General features: G+C 41.3%; 1 long non-coding RNA gene across 2 annotated transcripts in view; it reads right to left on the reverse strand.

Moving 5' to 3' along the window:
• Window positions 1-1274: 1274 nt before the first annotated feature.
• Window positions 1275-20516, reverse strand: part of LOC142010219 (uncharacterized) — a 53973-nt gene continuing 34731 nt past the window's right edge. For both annotated transcript variants that reach the window (XR_012644730.1, XR_012644731.1), the window contains 3 exons: window positions 12179-12250; window positions 5073-5223; window positions 1275-4833 (listed from right to left, as the gene is read on the reverse strand). This is a non-coding gene — a long non-coding RNA (uncharacterized LOC142010219). The remainder of the gene's footprint in view (window positions 4834-5072; window positions 5224-12178; window positions 12251-20516) is intronic.

The following is a 20516-nucleotide window of genomic DNA, read 5'->3' on the forward strand; positions in this document are numbered from 1 at the left end:
CATATTAAATACCAACTTAATGCCACTACGAAATTTCCTAAATAAGTATTTCTAATTTCTTCCATATTTGTTTCAATATAAAGCTTCTGTTCAAAGTCAGAGAAAGCCATTTTCTACTGCGACAAAACAACCCATAAGTTCCACTGCAAAAGGGATAAGGGGAGCAGTCTCCTTTAAGCCACAGAAGTTTATGGTAACATGATCCAGCCCGGAGCCTAATCATAAATTAGGATCTCTCACCGGGAAACATAATCTGAAGATTCTACACCACTTACCAAGATTTTATGCAAGCTGTTTGGAACACAGCACTAATATAGAACTGAAAGCGGAAGGAAAGAAAGGCATGCATTTTACAATCAAATAACAAAGAAGGGCAACATCATACAAAGGTAGCCCAAATCAATAACGAGAGCAGATATGTCTCCTCAATACATAGCAGGAACACGCTCTATATTATATATATTTACAACTCTACAGTTGATTAGCAACATACTCTAAAAGTACATAAAGAATATCTTATGGCATATCGACTACATTTCTAAAAAATACAGAATCCCCTCCAGCACAGACACTGAACATTTGAAATCAATAGCAACATTCAGTATATTTTTAAGGAAGTCTTACGAAGATACAGCTTTATTGAATGATACTGATAATTATTGTCTTACCCTTCTTCTCTTAGCAAACATACTGTGATCCTGCTCCTGCCATGCCAAGACAGAAGCTGAACAAACAAGGCACGTGAAAAAATAGCCTCTTCCAAGCAAAAGAGCCCTCTAGACTTAACTTTTAAGTTATCATTGCTAGAGAGCCAAATGTTACTCTTGGGCTGCGTCTACACGTGCACGCTACTTCGAAGTAGCGGCAGTAACTTCGAAATAGCGCCCGTCACGTCTACACGTGTTGGGCGCTATTTCGAAGTTGAAATCGACGTTAGGCGGCGAGACGTCGAAGTCGCTAACCCCATGAGCGGATGGGAATAGCGCCCTACTTCGACGTTCAACATCGAAGTAGGGACGTGTAGACGATCCGCGTCCCGCAACATCGAAATAGCGGGGTCCTCCATGGCGGCCATCAGCTGGGGGGTTGAGAGATACTCTCTCTCCAGCCCTTGCGGGGCTCTGTGGTCACCGTGGGCAGCAGCCCTTAGCCCAGGGCTTCTGGCTGCTGCTGCTGCAGCTGGGGGTCCGTGCTGCATATACAGGGTCTGCAACTAGTTGTTGGCTCTGTGTATCTTGCACTGTTTAATGAAAGTGTGTCTGGGAGGGGCCCTTTAAGGGAGCGGCTTGCTGTTGAGTCCGCCCCGTGACCCTGTCTGCAGCTGTGCCTGGCTCCCTTATTTCGATGTGTGCTACTTTGCCGTGTAGACGTTCCCTCGTTGTGCCTATTTCGATGTTGGGCTGAGCAACGTCGAAGTTGAACATCGACGTTGCCAGCCCTGGAGGACGTGTAGACGTTATTCATCGAAATAGCCTATTTCGATGTCGCAACATCGAAATAAGCTATTTCGAAGTTGGGTGCACGTGTAGACGTAGCCTTGGATGCCAGGGACCTAGACTGCACTGATATCAGACAAGTGGAGTTTGGTCATTACTATGGGTATATGTATGTGTGTAATTCCACTGAAGTCAATAGGCCTTAAGAATGTTCTTAACTGTAAGCAAGCAGTAAACTATTTTGCTGAATAAAAATGGACTTAAAGATGTGCCAAACAATCAAATAAGTGAATACTTCCTTCAGTTGGGTCCATTGCACTTACTATCTTTTCAAACATATAAATGACACACATTTGTTTTCATGTAACTCTGTTCTGTTTTTGGTTTCTGTTTTGGTTTGGTTTGGTTTTGGTTTGGTTTGTCTGTCTACTGTTAACATTTTTATTTCCTAACCAAGATCATGAGTTCAATAAAACAGAAAGTGTGATTTGTATGTTTATCAGTAAAAATAGTTTCAGTGTCAGTAAAAAAGGCTTTCCTGTGGATCTACCCCTTTTTTTGTGGAGACAAATAACATTTTTAGCATGAGCTTTATTTCACTGAATAAGCCAACTGTATCCAGTTGCAAAATAAATGCAAACTAGAAAGGCTGAATTTAGATAAATGTATGGTGAAGAGCCTCTGTTAAAAAAGAAGCAAATGTAGTAAGAATTAAAAATATTGTACATTTCTAAATGTAATCAGCCTTTTTACTCTAGACTTGACAATTAAGCATGAATAACTGGATTTAGCCAGATATCTGCATATGCTAACCAAAATCCTCAGAGATAACTGGTTGATTGATCAGGACTCTGAGAAGTAAATGACAAGCACAAAGTTATGCTGCAGCTCAGGAGACTATGAATCAGAATTAGAATCCTAGGTTGAAACCTAAGCCTTGCTGAAGTCAATGAATTATTTGTCACTGACACCAGAGTGAACAGGATGTCACTCTTGGTTTCTGATGCTTAGTCCTAAACCTAATTCAGTACCTCCCACACAAGTCACTTGACTCATATATGGCTGCATCTACACTACAGTGATCTTTCAAAAGATGATCTTCCAGAAGATCTTTCAAAAGAGCACGCCCACACACAAAAACATGGGTCAAAAGAGCAATCTGCTCTCTCAAAAGAACAGGCCAGGGATCGAAAAATCCAGCACCATGAGGACCATTCTTTTGAGCAAAGGGCCCCAGAAGCATCAACACACACTTTTTTCCCAAAAGAATCTTTCAGAAAAAGGCACTCTTTCTCATTTGGGAAGGAAGAGGGCCTCCAGAAGAAGCACCACATTCTTTCAAAAGAAATTCGAAAGAGCGTATTTTGTGTGTGGATTCTCCACTTGCTCTCTCAGAAGAGGGCCTGATTTTCTGAAAGTTCTTGCACATGATAAGTAGTTGTCTGGCTAAGTAAAATCATGCTGTATTACGGATGCTGCCAGACAAAAGAGCAGAGGACTAGAGAGGTTCAACCCGTGTAAGTAAACCAGTGTGTGGTAAATGGCATAACAAGATTTCCTGGCTGTGTGAGTAATCCTCTAGACCTTATGACCTTTGAGGACTTCCTTCCCTTCTCTGCTTTTCATCAGAGTGAACTTGCAGCTAAAATAAGAGGGTGGGTGGGAGGAAGGAGAAAGGTTTGTGAATACCCAGAGTGCAACAACAGGTGATTTTTTATGGAGGAAAAACAAACAAACAAACAATAAAAAGCTTTCATTAAGAATATATTGGCCAATTCTATTCACTAGTATTCTGATCAACTTCCATTACATAGAATAGGAACACTTAGGGAAAGGCAAGCAGAGGAAGGCAAAGTGATGGGAATTACAGGACATAATTTTAATTGGGCTGGCAGAAGAAGAACAGGAGAGATGACATGGCCTGCAGCTCTTTATTTATGAGAGGCATCATCCCCTACTTCAGGGATAAGCCTGGTGTAAAGCTCCCCAGAGAATTTCAGAATTCCAGTTAATCATGCAGGAAACCATTGAAGAACTAGTTTAAGCAGCATACAAATCTGGATGAGTGTGTATCAGCCAACCCATAATCATTTGAGCCACGCAGTATTGACACCATTGCCTGAAAAAAAAATGTCTTAATTGGGCTGTGGACTTTCTCTCCCTTACGTGTTCCCCTTCTGATCTCCTAAGTAAAGAAAACCTGGCACTGATGATGGATCAGCACTGGCATCCACACAGCTCTGCATATGTGGAATATAATTGTGCACATAATTGCCAACTCGCCTGCAGATTTTTGGATGCTTATTTCACTGAAGCAGAGATGTCAATTGGTTCTGCTACTAAGAATCTTCCATTACATGTTCAATTATTGAGCAAGAACCACCAGCCTTAGTCCTATTCAGATTCTATACTCAGACTCCACAGATAGTTTGCAATGGAGTACAGTTGCTGTTTATACTTTACATCCTTTAGAATACCCTTGACCTTGGTCTTCACTATTCAGGAGGAAGAAGGGAAAGTGAGCCATCTGATAGTCTCAACAATACCAGAGATGTTGTTGCTTTAGTACTTCATAGCATGTTGTGCATACTGTTGTCCAGACATGCCAACACTCCATTTTAAGTCTTCCATGGCTTACTTAATAACAGATGACACTAATTGTTATGTGGAATGTTCATCTGAAAAGAATGCTAGATGCCATATGGTGGTTGATTTTCTACACTTTCATTGCAGATAGGTGCCCTAGCCATTTTAGCTGGACAATAAACACATCATGCCCCACAGTGTTTCCCTTGAGATGTAGTCTCACCATTAATTCATTATTGTGTGATTTAACTTTTTAGAAGCATATACCTTTTCTAGAATGTATCTAATTTTATTTATTATTTACGATAGAGATAAGTTTTTAACCTTTATGACTGGAGACACTTCTATGGCTACAACTCCCGTTGCACAGAGGACACCAAATTTTTTTTATTAATTTGAATCTCTTGGATGAATTTCTTGCCCTGAAGTAGTTTGGAAGAAGAGAAAGAACCACTAGTGGCATACAACAAACTAACTCCACTGGGGCTACCACTGAAATATTATTACAATGTTCCTTCACTGAGCAGCTAGCAGTGACCTCTGAGTCAAAATCATAGATAGCGTAAGTCTAGCATATTCCATGTAGAAATACCAAGTATGAATCTGAAACCACATGAACAGAAAAAAGTTAAATTGCTGTAGCTCAACTGACTTAGCAGCAGTATGATGATTTACACAAGTCGAGTCCTCAGCATGTCATGGAAGCGAAGTATGGAGAGGAGCATCTTGGTATGCCTGAGGCACCAGACTCTGCATTTACACAGGATACCATGGCTAGAGTTCCCCGTGGGAGGTAATTTAATCTGGTCTTCTACGGGAGTAAGCAGAGTAAATATTACACTAAGGCTATGTCTACATTACATCAAAAAGCCGATTTTAAAGCAGTTAGTTCCGTTTTACAATGTCACTGTCTTCACTGTGAATACCATTAGGTTGATTTTAGGGAGTGCTAAGGTTGATATTATTACACCCACAAAGCAAGTCAGAGTAGCGCCAAGTTTGAATTTAAAAGGACAGATTAATGTTAATGTGGAAATGGCAGTTACTTACATTGACTTTATTGGCCTCCAGAGGTGTCCTGTATGTAACCCACAATGTCCCACAGCTTTTCACTCTGGCTGCTTCCATTTCTGCTGCTCTCCAGGTGTGGAGGAAGTAGGTAACAGTAAGCCCGCAAATTTTAAATTTGGCACGAGGATGCCTGAGAAATCGAAGTGGGTACCTGTGACCATTTTGAATTAATTTATTTATTACCAGTGCATCAATCACATCTACCCATAACAAAAATAGCTTCAACATGTGGTGGTGGCTTCTTCCCTGCACAAGAGGGCTGATAGGCCGAGATTTTTTTTTTCCAGTGCTGGTGCCAACCCCTGCTCCACCACACCATATAGCAGTTAGGCTGTGGGGGTCGTACTTGTATGAGAGGCCAAGAAACTTCTTTTCTGCAGTTGACATTTGTACAAGGGAACTCCCCACATGGGCACTGTACAGTCAGCATCTATCCCCTGTCCAAATACATCCTGTGGCTGGCCCTTGATCCCATAAAAGCACATATCCTGACTTGCGCGTGATGAAGGCTCCAAAGGCAGCAAAGATTTCAGGGTTTGGCTGTTGCGCGGGGGAAGTCTCTCCTCCCCTACCCCTTGTGGCAAAGATTTTGGGGGCTGGATGTCTCTGCTATGTTTTTGTTGGGGCATCACATGCCAGGAGACAGAAAGCCAATGAGGGGACCCTCTCAACAGGTTCCCTCAACTACTCCCCACCACTACAGAAAGCCCCTGAAGGAGCCTGTCCCCTGAAGGAACCATCTGAACTAGTCTGTCAACTACACCCCCACCCCCATCATATGTGGGGGAAGCCCCCACACTCAATAATATTTGGGGCTGCTTCCCCTCCAGAGAAAGCCTCTGAAGGGACCATGTCAACTAGACCATCAGCTACACCTCCACCCTAATCGTATGTGGGGGAGCAGCTCTCACACTCAATGATATTCAGGGTTGGCTGCCCCCACCTATGAAAGCCAATGAAGGGACCTCGTCAGCTGGCCCCTCAGCTTCCACACCAAAGCAAGCTTCAGAAATTTGACTCCATTTCAGAAGGCAATTTTTGTTTTCAGTTTTGTTTCCATTATTATTTGCAAAATGTGTCATACCATACATACTGTGCTTTCAAGGGGAGAAAACTAGTTGAGGGACCAGTTGAGATGGCACAGTCACCTCAGTGATCCCAGGGCACAAAGTCATCCTGGCATGTGGGTATGACAGTCCCTTGCCTGGTGCACTGGTTGTCTGATCAGGCAAAAGTCTTACCTAAAGGGAAAAATAATAATGAAAAGCTGTTCTTTCGATGGGGGAAAAGCAGCTGATCAACCAGTTTACATGGTTCAGTCACCTTCTGAAGCCAGCCTATTTGGTTTTCTTTCGCCAGGGACTCCCTACTTTTACTTCTTTCCTTCTGAAAAAATGGTCATTTGCTTTCCACAGGAGGGGAATGAGGGCAGTGCAATTTGCAAAGATGGCATCACATATGCACAACCACTTGTGGGGCATTTTTTCCCCATCCTGCACCAGCTAATAAACCCAGAATGCTACGGTGATGTTTTACATGGAGGTTGTGTCCTGGGTAACTGCTGCGTAAATCAAATTTCATGTAAATTGGGGGGGTTGGCTGGGGGAGTGGGCAGCTGGGAGAAGTGGGGCTGGGGCAGCCACACAGACCCCTTGCTTCTTCCAGCTGGGGGGCACACAGCTGCTTGCAGTGCAATTTCTCCCACTGGGAGAAGCTGCACCACGAGCAGCTGCGTGTCTTCTGGGCTCTCCCAGCTGGGAGAGCGGGGTGACTGGAGGTGTGTGGGCGGGGGGGCAGTTTCAATTTGCACTTAACTCGTGTTAATGTGAATTGAGTTAATCGAAAGCAAGCTTCTCGAGGGTTTACTGTACTAATATTTGAATTTATAAAACTCAGTGTTCTAAGGTAGAACTTAATAAAATTGACTTTATATCATAGTGTAGATGTAGCCTAATGTACAAAATCCAGGAGACACTGGACAGAAAAAAAAATAAAGTGACTTTAGCTGAATTCTTGGGCTTTAGCTTGAAGATTATTAATTGTTTATTTTGTGGTTGCATCTACAGACCTTGACAGAGATAACGGCTCCATTGGGTTAGGCAAATGAAATCATCCCTGACCTGAACACTTAGGGATGAGAGAGACAAAATGGAAGAGAAAACAGTTATTATTATGTCTACTGTATAGATGCAGGAAGATAAAATGACATGTTCAAAGTCACACAGAAAGTCTGTGTAGTTGGAAGCTGAACCTCAAGCTTAGTCCAGTGTTTTAGTCACCAGACAATCCTTCCTTTTGACCAAACAGCATAGGAGGACACATTTAGCGCTACAGAAAAAAAAACAAAAACAAAAAACAAAAAACAAAAAAAAATACCTGTATCACCTTAAAGACTAGCAAATTTATTTATTAGGTAATGAACTTTCATGGGTAAGACCCATCTCTTCAGTTCTAGTTCTTATTGTTATGTGCCCACTTCAGTGTCAGAAACTTCGAAATCAGCTAAACAACTGACAATTTGAGTTAGCAAATCAGGGAATTAGGTGTCCAGTTGGCATGTTGTGATCACCTACTTCTGCAGCAGAAGTCAGTTGCACATGCTAGAGAGGTTCATGTGTTAGTTTTAGGTTTTGTTTCAGGTAAGCTAACGACTGACTCCTAGGACCCAAGAGATTCATTGCCAAAGCATTGTCTAGTGTCATTACCTTTCTCTTTTGTAGATTTACTATTTTCATTTTACATCTGGCCAAATTCAAGCCTTGAAACAGACTAATGATTCATGACAGCGGATTATGGAGCTGAGATTTCTCCAAGATCTAGAAAAGAAAAATGTTCAAAAAACTGAAATGACAAGATGGTATATTGAGGTTAAGTTATCTTGGATAATTAGTTGTGATGCAGTAAAAATGAAATCTGTACGAAAGGCAGAACTATAACAAAAAGTTTGCTTTTTTTTGCTTTGAGCAGCTATGAAGGCCAAATCCAACTGTGGGATAAGGAGATGCAAGTGACAGTGACTTCAGTGGCGCTGTACCTAGACCAGAGTTTACCTATTTAGATGGGAATGATTGATTATACAATATGTTTTAGAAACAGAATGTTACAATAGTATTTGAGACCACGATAGATTTTGCCCACCTGAAATAATGGTGAATACATATTATCAAGGGTGCTAATTTAGAAAAAGACTAAATTCACTATCATGCAAATCCATGCTGGCAAATCATTTCTTACAAACTATTCTTTTTCTGCAGAAATTGGACACATTCACTCTTCGTTTTCTTCATTCCAGGAATATGTGCCAATCATTTGGATCCTGCCAACTCTTGTTTATTAATTGAGCTAACTACTGGGAAACTCTACCAGAGTTCAATAATCTTTTATGACTAAATAATTAGTGTAAAAAAGAGACAGATTTAACTGTTTCTATTGAAACCAGAAAGCTGGGTGTTCTAACGCAATTTAATTGTAATTTATATGAAGTATAGGGTAGCTGTAAATACTGTAAAGTACTGCTCTGTAGTATACTTGCAGGAAATTTGCATTTTCATTGTTATTTAATTTTATATTATTGTTAGCTATTCATGAGATGAATATCATTTTTACACTTAATCTGTAAAATATTCATTGTAGATGGCTATGTAAAGTTTTGAGAAGAAGCTGGATTAGGGAATAGGTCTCCTGTTGTGAGACCTTGGGACAAATCTTCCTGTTGCATACACTGATGTAAATTAAGAGTAACCTTACTGAAATGAATGGAGTTGCAGGTGTAAATAAGACAAGGATATTATTCATACCTGCAGGAATTTTATCAATCAGCTGAACCAACTGAGAAAGTTCCCTTATCAGGCAGCCAAAGTATGGGAAGGGCAGATTTGACTATACTATTTATTGAATCAGTACATTTAGAATTATTTATCTCGTACAACATCCCAGTCTGCAAGTGATGGAAAAACCAACACCGCAAATATTCTAAGCTCCTTAACAAATGGATACATTCCAAGTTTACTCTATATTAGCTCTCAGGTTATCAAGTAAAACTTTGCCTTTAGAGCAACAAAAACTGAAAAGAAAGATAGAAAAGAAAGAACTACTTAGTTTCCTGATGCCAGAGAACAATGTGTTAAGTAGCACAGAGTAGGCAAATTCACACATGGGAACACATGAATCAAAACCTGAGTATAAGCTTTATTTGAAAATGCTACTTCTAAGGCAGTTCAATGGTTTCACAGACTAATAGGTTAACTTGGAAGAAGCTACTGTACGCAAGAGACTTCAGATGGAATCCCATTGTGATTCGTCAGGTGGGGAATCATAACCTTGGAAGCAGTGAATTTCTAGGTCTTGGCTTGCCAAGCAGGGAGGTAGCTCTTTGGAGCAACTCTCCCTCATAAGGAAGAAAACAATCCACAAGGAGAACTCCAACTAACCTTGCAACATTAAAACTGAAAAACCTAGGCTCTGAAGTAGGGACGCCTGCAGCTGAAATGCATCTTCACTGCAAATAATGAATCTGAAGGAGAACAAGAGAGTATCATCCTAAAGAACAAGAAAAGAGGAGAAATAGCAAAGTTGCTAGAAGGCAAATTTTTGACTCGTGTAGGATTTTTGATGCACAGCTCCTGTTGACCACAGAATGAGAACCTTCATGGCTAAACCTTCAGTTTGAAAATGTAAGGACAAACATTAAAACTGAATTTCCTACCAGGAGAAATAAAAAAAAACAAATCGACAGGGCCAGACAGATACCCAGAGACCAGCTACTCCAAGATAGGCCCAAAAAAGCCAAGAACAGAACACCACCGGTCATTACCTATAGCCCCCAACTCAAACCACTGCAACACATTATCAAAGACCTAAAACCTATCCTTAATCAGGATGCCACACTCGAGAAGGCCTTAGGTGACAGGCCTGTTCTCTCCTACAGACAACCTCCCAACCTTATGAGGATTATCACCCGCAACCACAGTCTATACCACAGGAACACCAGTCCTGGAACTTTTCCTTGCAACAAAGCCCGCTGCCAGCTTTGTTCACATACCTATTCTGGAGATACCACCACTGGACCTAACCAAGTTATTCACAGAATCACAGGCATGTTCTCATGTTCCTCAACTAACATCATATATGCCATCATGTGCCAACAATACCCAGGTGCTTTGTATATCGGACAGACTTCAAACTCTCTTAGACAGAGAGTTAATGGGCACAAAACAGACATAAAAACACTCCTGATCCACAAACCAGTCAACCAGCATTTTAATGGAGTGGGTCACTCTGTTAATGACTTAAAAGTTTGCGTCTTACTGAAGAGGAATTTTCACAACACTCTTGAAGGAGAGGCTGCTGAACTCTCTTATTATATTATTTACATTATAATGCATCTGATGAAGCAGGTCTTTGCCCATGAAAGATTATGCTCCAAAATATCTGTTAGTCTATAAGGTGCCACAAGACTTCTTGTTGTTCTCTTTTATATTCAAATTCAATACAGTAACACGTGGTTTCACAGAATCACAGAATCATAGGGCTGGAAGGGACCTCAGGAGGTCATCTAGTCCAGCCCCCTGCTTCAAGCAGGATCAACCCCTACTAAGTCATCCCAGCCAGGACCTTGTCCAGCTGGGACTTAAAAACCTCAAGGGATGGAGAATCCACCACCTCTCTAGGCAACGCATTCCACTGCTTCACCACCCGCCTGGTGAACTGGTTTTTCCTAATATCTAACCTACACCTTTTCCTCTTCAACTTCTGACCATTACATCTTCTTCTGCCATCTGACACCACTGAGAACAGTTTCCCACCCTCCGTTTTAGAGCTCCCCTTCAGGAAGTTGAAGGCTGCTATTAAATCACCTCTAAGTCTTCTCTTCTGTACACTAAACAAGCCCAAATCCATTTGAACCAGGATGGGAATTTTCTGGGTCATTATATGGGCTTGTTTGCATATTTGGCTTATCTAATTCTTGACTCCCCCCTCCACCCCTCTACTCTCTGATTTGCTCACCTTGATCATTTTTTTTCTGATTTGTCCAACTTGATTACTATTTGTGGTTCTCTGTACCTTAAATATTAAGTCTTAAATATTGAGTCTGTTCTGGTCTGGCTACGGTCTGAAGAAGTGGGCCTGTTCCACGAAAGCTCACCTAATAAATTGTTTTGTTAGTCTTTAAAGTGCTGCTTTACTGCTTTTTTGTTTTGAATGTGAACAGTATTCATCTCTCATATTTAAAAGACTGGTGTTTTAATTCTTAGGGAATGGCATTAGAAACATCCTTGTCCCACCACAAAGATTAGTTTTCTGCTTAATGATGATCATCACTTTATGCAAATGGCTGTGACAAAAGCTGCAGTCAGATGATGAGCCAATGAGGATACCAACCAGAGTTGTTACTTCCCAGCCAACATGATGTGGTGAATATACAGAACCTTTGCTAATCACCTCACTTCACCACTCCATGCCCCTGTCCATTTCTTTTCAATTTCCACGTTTGTAAGCCAGATTTAGAGTCACATTAGAGTGAAAGCTGGCCAGATCAGAAAATTAATTCTTCACACTAAGGACATTTCCTTTTGCATTGTACTCTGCCACTTCACAGTTCTTCAGAGGTTTCAGTTGTGTCCCATTCCATAAGATATAAAAAAACTCCAACTTCAATTGTGAAGAAGAGTGTATGAGGAGGGGGAGAATGTCAAAGGAATTCTTCATTCAGGCCGCTCTCAGCTCAGAGCCTCACCTTTCTCCTTTAGATGTCTTCTTGTGGGGCTCTTTGAACATAGCCCCAAGCCATTTGCCTGTCCCACTGGCAGCATTTTCTTTTCAAAGAGCTATTGTCATGGCTGCTTACAGCTTACTTCTGTGTGGGAAGCAAGAGCCTTTGAAACTGACTCTGCTCGGCAGCACAGACAGTAATGAACGTTAGAAAAGCTCAGCTCTCTACCAGTGCAATGGGAGCTGCATTAATTTCAAAGACCTTTACAAGGGAGACACACAGGATATTGGAAGAGGAAGAGTACAGGGCTGAGAGCAGCTTGAAAGTGAATTTAATTTATAAAAAACATCCTTAGTTGTGCCACACCCCATACCTTCCGTCACAGATGAAGTTGAATTCCTGGGATCTTTTCACAGGCTGCAGCTGCCCATGAAGAACTCCGGACCTGTGTAGGACAAAAATGAATGGTGTAGCAAGCCAATCGCGTAATAAATAAATTAATAAAAATGAAAAAACCCCACAATAGTTCTGTAGGGTATGCATCATTTTGTAATTTCTCATTTGATGTAATTTCCCAAAGATTTCTCCTCCTGCAGCTTTCTCTAACCCCTTCTCCACAACCCGACTAGCTGGAGGCTGTCAGATTTACATCCTGATCTAAATATGTTAAAAATACAGTAGAGTTAAGTCTTCTGTCCTCTGTCATGGAGCTCTCCCATCCTGCCACTGAGTACTTTGCTTTCAATGGTGTTCCAGCTGGACAGCCCATCTGCTTTGGATGTATGTGAGGTACATGCTACTCATTAGAATATAATGCTCACACTAACCATTTTCTTTTCCAAGAACTATGATGTAAACAAAGAAGTTCAGCGTAGAGCCCACAGTTGCCCCTAACCAGAGTGAGATGTTGTGAGAGACAACCTACAGGTTACAAAGCTATGATCACCCCCCAGGCCAGGTGTTTGGAGTGGAATGACTATTCAACAGTAGCAGGTAGAACAATTTTCCAAGGTTACATCAGTGTGCCGAGGAAGAATCTCAGAAAAGAGCCAAAGTCTGCACTTTTCAAAAGGACCGCACACACTTTGAAATCCCCTGTGACAAGGTCAGTTCTACTCCTGGGCCTCTGGCCTTTATTCAGTCCATTGGGCCCACTTAAGGGCCCAGTTGCCCTCGCTGGGGAGAGGGGTGGTTTGGGGGGAACCCGGCCCCCACCCACTTGAGCTGGGTTCTGGCCCAGGTACCCTATGCGGCTGCTGGTGGGAAGGGCTGACTCCCTTAGCCCTTGGCACAGCAACTCTCCTTCCTGAGCCACTTCCCCAGACGATTCCCCTGGTGCCTTCTCCAGGCTGTAGCTGCCGTGAGTCCCCATTCCTGATGTGCTGAAGTTCCCCACTCTCCCGCTGTAGTTTCTGGTGTTCCTGCTGCTCTCTTCTGCTCCTCTCAAACCTGCTCTCTTCCCATGGTCTCCTTGCATCTCTCTGCTCGCCTCTCACACTCTCTCCCCACCCTTCCCACTTTGAAGGGTTTTTAAAGGCATCTTATAAGCCCAGTCCTGGAGTCAGCTGGCCCAGTTAGACTGAACCATCTCCCGCCCAGCTGCCTGTGATTATCCTGCAGGCCCTTCTGTTTGTTTGGGATCCCTCTGAAGGGGCCCTCCACCCTGGCCCTGCCACACCCCTTATTCCTATAACCAAATAAGAATAAGGGGATTTCGAAGTGTGAGGGGTCCTTTTGAAAAAGACCTCACGTAGAGCAGCCGTGCGTGATCGAAAGCGGCACTTTCAAAATGCCATGGCTGCCATTATGCGAAAGAAGCACTACATATTCATTGTAGCGCTTCATTAGCACATCCCGAAGTGTCTCATTAGCATTCCCTTTTTGACAGTGGGGGGCTAGTGTAGACATAGCCATGATGTATTTATTTTTCCTAAACAGATAAATTGCAGGGATTTAACACATCTAAGGCCACACATATATGCACCCTGCCCTCCCCCTCAACACACACAAAAAATGTTTCCAGCTTCTCTCTTGGTCAATTCTCATGGTACAAAATTACACATATTGTGGCTTACTATTGTTTATTATCAGTTCAAAATCATTATAATTGTCATTGTGTAGAAAAGAAGAAAATACAGTACATTACATATAAAATAATTAAAAAACTAATGGATAATATCCACTTTAAAATGGGCTTTCTCCATATACCTTTGTCAGTAATGCTAATTATAATTTTCAGAGGAAATGGGCTTTTTTAAATCATTTTATATTTAAACAATTTTTAATGAAAACTGGTAATGAAAAATATAAATACTGTATCTTTTAATGATCAACACACTGACTAATTTCATTAATCCTAAATAGCATGGGTTGAAATGATGGATTATCTAAAAATATTATTTTACTAGCTCTTCTATGTAATTTGTTAAGCATTTACTAATAAGTATGTCTAATAAAATATAAAAAAATTTAGAAAATGAACCGTAATTTTAATATAATTTTAATTAATGGGAGTGCAATTGCACTGGTTTAAATTACATTCCCAGTGGTAAAAAGCCTTTCAAACCTAATTTGTAAGCCAAGATGGTGGCTTTAATGACTGGCAGCAAAGTTTCTTCAACAGATTTCATGGGGCATGATCCAAAGATAATAGGTTTTCAGCCCAATGACAATCCAATTACAATGCCAATCAAAGCCAACTTCATGCACTCTAATTATCAGATTTAGCTGTCAGTTCAAATACAAACATAACACTTTTATTTAAATAAAAATTTAATTTAGAAAAAAAATGACTTCATGTGTGATTTATTGAGACTGCTAGAGCAATCTAACTTATTTCTCCAGTAATATAATAAAGTCAGTCTTGTATTAAAAATGTGAAAACTTTTCTGTCTCCTGTATATGCTATGCTGTATTATTCCGGAGTTAAATTAAGAAAAAAAAAAAAAGAAGATATAACATAGCATGGCAGCAGATATTTGCAGACTAGCAGCAGGTTAAATAGAGTAGCAAGGTTTCAGTGGTACAAAACTCTGAGTGAATAAATGACAAACCCTAATTAGTTTTTTTACCAGTAATCATTACTAGCTATCTTAAGATCACAACCAATTTACATAGCTCTAAATACTATCTATATTCCATAGACACAAAGATAGAACTTCAAGAGTGATAAATATAAACCAAACCCCCATGTTAAAATAATTTTAGTTTTCCAAAAACACAGGCAGACACAACTGAAAGATTCCCACTGTCTCTTTCAACGGCACCATACTGTTATACTCCCTGTCAGCAGGCTATTATTATTACTTAATTATCATTACCGTAAAATCTTTATACATGAGAGATAAAGCTTTACTTTAAAGTTCTTGGAAGAGTTTATAATTTCAGTACATATTATAGAAGTTAGAGTATTTTTATACGTTAACATTGTCAGATGTTAGTTACTTTTACAGGCTTTGATGTATACTTCCCAGAATGACAGTTATACCTTTTATAAGCACAGTGTATGGAAAATCATATTCCACAAAATAAAAAAATAAGATAAGCAACTGATTATCTTCCTTTGACATGCACCACTGTAGAGTGTCACTGCAAGTATTGTAGCATACCAGTCCCTTGATCAGCAGTTCTTAAAAATTGTGGCCCATGACTCCAAAGTGGGTTGAGACCCCATTTTAATGTGGTTACCACAACTGGTGTTAAACTTGTGGAGGCCTGGGGTTCAAGATGTACCCCCACCACATGGGGTTAGATGATTCAGCCCTGGGTGAAAGGGCTTAGGCTACAGTGACCTCCACACCCCCAGCCCTTGTGCTTGTGCTTTGACCCACTACTGCGGAGCTTGGGTCTGGGCCCCTGCCGGGGTTTTCAGGGCCTCAAGCTACAGTCCTTCTCCAGGGATGTGTACTAATTTTTATTGTCAGGCCAGCTCTACAGTAAAGGGAAAGATCAAATTAAAATGCACAACTGCAGCTATGGGAGCGGGTGCTACATCTCTCCTCCTCCTTGGAGTGTTTGGGATCAGGCTGTAGACCTTGTGGCTAACCCACTTCCAGATGGGGCAGCTGCTGGCAGGGCTTCTTCCTCCCACCCCCCCAAGGCTTGTCCAGCCTCCTATGTGGCTGGCAGCAGGCTGGCACCCATGCCCAGGTCTGTCTCCTGGGTCCAGGTGCAATGCAATGTCCCACCCAAAATGAACAGGTGATGCTCCCAGCATGCCCCATCTGAACCCACCTCCCATGCCCTGGGGTTTGTGATGCCCAGGCTACTTACTGGCGGGATGCTTGCCCAGCTCTGATGATGCCCTGGAGGTGGCCTGGCTGGCAGGGACCAACTCCACGACGATAACAAAGGTGCTGCTTTTTGCCTCAGACCCCATGTCTGGCTCCAGCGGGGGTTGGGTCTTGGGGTGGTGCTCCTCCTCCAGGGGCTCTGTCTGTGCCATGTCAACAAGGGAGGTCGGAGATGATGTGTTAACACCCTAACCCTCAGGATCTGGTGCAGCTCCTAGAAATAGGGTAGGTGGCAGGTTCTGGCCCAGATGTTTGGCTGGCATTGCAGGCCCAGGCATAGCCCTGGCAAAGTTCTTTTACCTTCACCCAGACCTGCTCCATGATGCAGGTGGGGTGGCCCCATTCCACAAGTGTGGTGGCCATCTGAGCATAGGTGGGAGCATTTTGCTGCTTGGCCTTGGGGTCAAGGAGAGTGCCATGGGAATCTGGACACTCTGTGGGTTTTGTCGACAAAACACCAGTTTTGTCCACAAAACACTCTAGTGGAGACATAGCCTGGGCTGGTGACAAGTATCAGAGAAGTAGCCGTGCTAGTCTGTAGCTTTGAGAACAACAAGAAGTCTTGTGGCACCTTATAGACTAAGATATTTTGGAGCATAAGATGCATCTGACGAAGCGGGTCTTTGCCCACAAAAGCTTATGCTCCAAAATATCTGTTAGTCTATAAGGTGCCACAAGACTTCTTCTTGTTCTCATAGCCTGGGCTTTTATCTTACCCTAGTCAGTAAAACAGCTAGTACCTGGTTCCGTCAGTGAATTAGGCTCTTTCCTAGTCTGTGAACTAGGGGAGGCAATAGCACTCTTTGGTGGCCCTTTGAGAAGACAGTTTTGGGTGGAGAATGGCTATGTAGAGCTCCCTGAGACCCAGCAAAATAGGAAGATACTACTTGGCCCAGAGCAAGGGTTACTGTTTCTGAAACAGAAAGAAATGAGGGGTTTGGGACTTGGCAAAAAGATGTGAGAGATCTGAAATGTGTGAATTTCATTCAGGTCAGGTCACCCTTTTTAGGTGCCCATCCATTAGAACCCTAAAGTCATCCTGATTTCAATTGGGAGCTCAAGAAATAACTTTTGCACAGTGAAATAACTTTCACTTCCTTGTATTTGTCCAACAGACCATATGGCTTTAGAGCTTAGCCCATAAATGGAAGATTGCATTCAAATCAGTAATATTGCAATTTGAATCCCACCTGGGGCCAAGGAATGACACCCCCTCTAAAGTGGGGCTCAATCTGCAGACCTCCATGAGTTAATGGTCTTACAGATATATGCATCCACTGATGCTATGACCCATAATGTTGTGTCACATTTTCGATCCATAACTTACACAGCAGCAAGCAGCTACTTTAAAAAGCAACATTATTTTACAAACTCAGAAGGAAACTTTTACTGAGCAAGTGAATCTACAATTGTTAAAAATGTCATATTTATTTAAAACATGGATGTTTTCTAGATAACAGCAAGAAAACAAAAATGATTTCTGGAATACAGTATATACATAAGAACAGAAGGAAAACTGGACAAGGACATAGGACCACACAGTATAACATGTCTGAAAATTATTGGACTATTCACTAATAAGAAGCATGCAAAGATCTCAAGTTCAAAACCTCACTTTCATGTTATCTTCAGTAAGAACTCTGAGTTTGCTAGACTGATGAAACAGATGAGTCCAATAGATGTATTATTTCATTGAAATGGCACTTACATATTTTATTTTCTGAAGCTAAACAAATGTTGATGAGCTACTTCAATGAGTATTTCTTCAGTATTTCCCCACTTTGCACTCAGTGGCAAGAATAGTTTGTTATGCATGACACACTCACTGATCAAACATGCACAAAGGAAAAAAAGATTTATTTACTTAGCTCAGGTTGTCAACTATGATATAGCCTCTCCTAAGGACACAGAATAATTAGCTACTGTTGTAAGTGCTTATCAAAACTGTCCCATTATTTAATGCAAACTTCAAAATTACATAGTTCACAATATTTTCTTAGGATATTTTGTACACTCTAAATGTTAGGCTTTAAAATTTACAGGTTGATAAATTCTTTCAAGACCTATAAGACTCAGTTTTCAGCTGTGACCATTTAGGATGTTTGAATAGCAACATATAAAATGTCAATGAACACTCGGCATGCTTTTAAAAGGGCAGTATATTTTCTTGCCAGTAGCTTCTTTCAATGATCTGTTTTAGAGAATACAAGGATGTCTTTGCATAACATGCCTGTGTGGGGGCTACCTTCAGTTACTGGAATACAGCAATTTATCCCTCCTTATTCTAGTTCAATATGGCTCCAATTCTTCCCCTTATTCTCAAGTTTGCAGAATCTGCCCATAAGGTGCTAAAAATAATGAAAATGACAAGCCCTGGAAAAGTCTCCAATAGGTGAAAACTACAGTATTGCTAGATCTAGACAAGGCTTCACTGACAAGATGATGTCCTATTTCACTTCATTAAGAAAATGGGAGTGGGGGTGAGAGGTGGAGAGTGAATAAGAGTGTGTATGCATAAGAGAAACAGCTCAGCAAATACAGTTCTAAAATTAGGTGGATCCCTAGCTTTGTGCTATCTTGCTTGTCCTTCAGGACAAGCAGAGACAATGGAGGTAAACTAACTTTGTTCTAGCAAGTTGTTCAAGATGAAATGCTTATGGCCAGGAATTTATCAGATGAGTTACAACATCGTTACATATTTTGGTTATTTACATTGTTCTCTAATTATGGCATCTATATCACCCAACTCTTTTTACTAAAACACAACTGAAGAGAGACCAGGTAAAGAGAATATAACAATGGTCACACAAGGCCAGTCCCATGGCCCATCTAACCCACCATCCTGTTTTCCAACAGTGACCATTACCACAAGCTTCAGAAGGTGTGCACTTAGCAAGGCAATTCAAATGATCCACCTCCTGTCATTCAATACCAGATTTTATCAGTCAGAGGTTTAAAGAGCATAGAACATGGGCTTGCATTCCTGACCATTTTTGCTAATAGCCACTGATAGACTTTTCTAATTCTTTTGTTATATATTTGGCCTTCAACACATCTCCTGGCAATGAGTTCCACGGGTAGATTGTGTATTGTGTGACTGCTGCCTGCTGCCTATTAATTTCATTGGGCGGCCCCAGTTTACATTTTATGAGAAGCACTTCCTTATTCACTTTCTCCATATCATTTGTGATTTCACAGACCTCTGTCATATGCCTCCTCAGATGCTTCTTTTTCAAGATGTGGGGGGAAAGAGTTTGTAGAACTCACAGCTGAGTTACAGCTTATTGTCCATGAGGAGCAGAAAGGCAGTAACTCATTAGTCCAGAAATACAAATCAAAGGAACAAAAAGAACTTTTCTCAGGTTTCTCTGCTGGTGTCTTATGCTTTGAAGATTTTAACTTATACCAATCACCACTTAGCATTATGAGATTACAATGATAGGAAAACATAAATCACCTCTGTCATCTCTCTCTGGCTCAATAAACACACAATACTTCCAGCTCATGCCTGAAGTAATTCCACTGAGATTACCTGAGTTGCAATAGGGATGACTTTAGTCCAGTGGACTAAACCGTGATCAAGGTTCCTCCATATTATATGGTAAATAAAATTTCTGCCTTTTGGCACATTGCAAGTTTAAAAAGACATACACTTGATTTAATTACATAGAGGTTAAGAGATACCACATATGAACAATAAGGCCAGATGGGTGTCAGTTCCTACCACTGCTTCCACATAAAAATGCGTGGTTTTCCTATGCTAAATTTTTACCGATGTTTTATTCAGACATCTGTGTGCACAAACTAACAGTGGTTGCTCTGATCGAATACAGGCTGAGACTTTGAAAACTGACAGAGTTAACCACCCTCCCTCCCGCCAACTGATTTATTGCAGTGTGAGATTTGTGGTTAAATCTGTAGGGTGGCTGTGTCTACACTACCCCTCCCTTTCAGAAGGTGTACGTAATTCAGATCGAAAATGGCAATGAGGCAGTGATATGAATATTCACTTCCTCATTTGCATAATGGTGTCCGCTCGAGGCATCGAAAGTCCTGCTTACAACATGCAGAATAGCCACGAAGACAGGATTCCTTCAAAAGGAAGCCCCGTTTTCAAAAGCACGCTTCTCCCAGTTTCAAAATAGGCATTATTCCCCACAGAATGAGGTTTACCAATTTCAAAATAAGCCAACCACTATTTTGAAATTATTTGCAAATAGCAGTTGTGTTGTGTAGCTGCCGGGATCATTATTTCAAAGTAATTTTGCTGTGCAGACCTACACTCAGTGTCTTAGAAAGGCTCAGGTAGAATGCTCTGCTGCAAAGAGACGTCAGTCTCCAGGACTGTAAGCAAAAGTACAGATGATATAGATTCAGACATCTCATTCATTACAGCCCTGTTCCTTCAGTAAAAGAGAA

This window comes from Carettochelys insculpta, chromosome 3 (assembly GCF_033958435.1).
Source record: "Carettochelys insculpta isolate YL-2023 chromosome 3, ASM3395843v1, whole genome shotgun sequence".
NCBI classification, from domain to species: domain Eukaryota; kingdom Metazoa; phylum Chordata; order Testudines; family Carettochelyidae; genus Carettochelys; species Carettochelys insculpta.